This window comes from Arachis hypogaea, chromosome 1, assembly GCF_003086295.3.
Source record: "Arachis hypogaea cultivar Tifrunner chromosome 1, arahy.Tifrunner.gnm2.J5K5, whole genome shotgun sequence".
NCBI lineage: Eukaryota > Viridiplantae > Streptophyta > Magnoliopsida > Fabales > Fabaceae > Arachis > Arachis hypogaea.
Window position 1 is genome coordinate 83,798,859 of NC_092036.1, and position 2,878 is coordinate 83,801,736.

General features: G+C 41.7%; 1 non-coding gene across 1 annotated transcript; it reads right to left on the reverse strand.

Annotated features, from left to right (window-relative positions):
• Positions 1-227: 227 nt before the first annotated feature.
• LOC112717153 (small nucleolar RNA R71) lies at positions 228-335 on the reverse strand. The gene has a single exon (XR_003160589.1). It is a non-coding gene; the product is annotated as a small nucleolar RNA R71 (small nucleolar RNA).
• Positions 336-2,878: the final 2,543 nt, after the last annotated feature.

Genomic DNA, 2,878 nt, shown 5'->3' on the forward strand with positions numbered 1-2,878 from the left:
TTCCATCAGAAGATCCTTTTCAGTTCTTAACTGAATTCTCGCAGATCTGTGATACTGTTAAGACCATTGGGGTTGATCCCGAGGTCTACAGGCTTATGCTTTTCCCTTTTGCTGTAAGAGACAGAGCTAGAGTATGGTTGGGCTCTCAACCTAAAGATAGTCTGAACTCTTGGGATAAGCTGGTCACGGCTTTCTTAGCCAAGTTCTTTCCTCCTCAAAAGCTGAGTAAGCTTAGAGTGGATGTTCAAACCTTCAGACAAAAAGAAGGTGAATCCCTCTATGAAGCTTGGGAGAGATACAAGCAACTGACCAAAAAGTGTCCTTCTGACATGCTTTCAGAATGGACCATCCTGGATATATTCTATGATGGTTTGTGTAACACCCTACCATACAGAGTCTTATGCTTAAGTCATAATTCAGAGATGGCAAGGTATTACGACCTCTAAAATAAAAATTTAGTACATATAGTAGAATGAATGATTGATTATAACTAGGAGCCTTTGTAGAAAAAGGGGTAAACAAAAACCGCAACTCGAAAGCGCAACACTCCGATCGATAACGTAACGAATAAGGATAAACCAACGCGAAATTATATATATATACAAAGGAGTGTCAAAAACAGGAATATCAAGACTCAAGATCCGGCTGCGAAGATAACCGGTCCGAGCATAGCAATATATACATATGATAAAAATAAGGAAAACCCCAAAGGAAACCCAAAGGGACACAAAAACATAAGACCTATTCTCCAAAATCTCCCATAAGAGGAGTCATCACAGTTTGTATTATTTAATGGAGATAAAAGTATCTAAACAAAACATATAAACCAAAACATAGCCCCGAGAACAAAGGATCTTCGCAAATCTAGAAGTCTCCAGCATGCCTCAGCGGGAAACCTCACGTCCTGCATCTGAAAACCACAAAATCCGCATGGGTGAGAACCAGAGGTCCCCAGCATGGTAACAGCTTCCACATATATAATACATAATAATAGAGGAAAGCCGAAGGCAATCCTAGAACTTCCTCCAAAATAATATCAAAGCTTATAAACAAACTAAACCATAAAGGGCATCTGACTAAAGATACTTCAGTCTAACTAATACTTCCCTTTCCAATTCCTTCAAACCTCCCAACCACCAGCAGGAGTATAATGCAGCAAACACAGTTATATCAAGCAAGAAATATACCATTAGGAACAAGTAAGGCATTTAGACAATTAGCAAGTAATATGCAGTCAAATAGGCAATCCCAAACAATTCATATAGTATGCATATGATGAATGCCTGTCCCTAGTGGCTGATGATATCATCTGTCAGTTATAGAGCCAACCCGACAAGTCCTGGTAGCTAACCATTGGACTGTCCCTCTGTCACGCATCCCCAACTCGAGTTATACTCAACATAAACTTGATCATAATCATGATCTATATCCATCACCTTCACTGGTGAATATTTACGGGGGCGAGCTCATCCGGGTCTTTCACAGTGCCCGGCCACACTTATGACATAGGGTCAACAGAGTATCAAGTCTCAACCTGGAGCACGTGGTGGCTAGCCACTTCTACTACCCAGGAAAACTCGTATCTCAGATAGTGGAAGTGCAAATCACAATTATCAATAATTCAGCATAAACATGCATGAATTCTCATCCATGGATCAACATCCATATCAGCCATCCGGCTCACGGTTCAGTCCAGAACCAGCCAATATTCATATCATACACAGCCATTCCGGCTCACGGTTAAATCCATAACCAGCCCATTGGCATCACGGTTAAATCCATAACCAGCCATCTCATTAACAAATACGGCCTTTCGGCCCATGGCATAACAAGCACTTCCACCACCATCCTCCACATCTCACATAATCATCAATGATCCTCATTGATTATTCATTTTCCCTTGCTTCACTCGCAAGTTACCACATCCACTAGCTCCTTCTCTCATAGCTAGGCATATCATAATGATTTAAGATATAAGTGGTGAGATCAGAGGCTTAGAAGTATGAGATTTGGCTTTTAAAACTCAAAAATCAACTTTGGGATGAAAACAGGGCCACGCGCACGCGTGGACGGCCTCAAAAACTTATCGACGCGCAAGCGTCATGCACGCTAACGCGTGGATTAAACATTTGCCAATCGACGCGTACGCGTCAACCACGCGTACGCATGGGTGTTCTCGTGCCCCAGGCACAACACTGGCACAGTTCTGGCATAAGTCTTTGGAAAATGGCTGGGCATTGGGTGCAGCACAATCGGCGCGCCCGCGCACATCACGCACACGCGTGGATGGCATTTTCGGGAAGAACGGCGCGTACGCGCCAGGTGCGCCCACGCGCAAGGGGTCATTCTGCTAAAAATTTTCTAAGTTAAAAGCTGCAGAATTTACAGATTTGGACCCCAATCTTCCGACGGACATAACTTCCTCATTTTAAATCATTTTTCACCCGTTCTTCGAACGGTACGGACATCCCGGATCCAATTTCATTTCTAAAAAGATTTGGTACAAAACAGAGATCCGTAGTCCAAGTTATGTCCCGCCAAAGTATGCCCAAAAAAACCATGTTTTTCATAAAAACCACAAAGTGCCATTTTCAAAACAAACAATTTCCAACTCTTTTCAAAATCAATCAAAACATGCCATTTTCATCCCTTTCCTTTGAAATCAATCAAAATACATCAATTTCAACATCAAGCCTCCTCAACTCACACATTGACACATTACCACAAATTATAGAATCACCATCTCATTATTTTAACCCACTTCACCCAAGTGGCTCAAACTCAAACATATTGACATATCATATACTCTTACTCATGCCAATTCTCAACAATACCAATTCCAATAAATCATCATTGTACACAATCAACATCATACTCA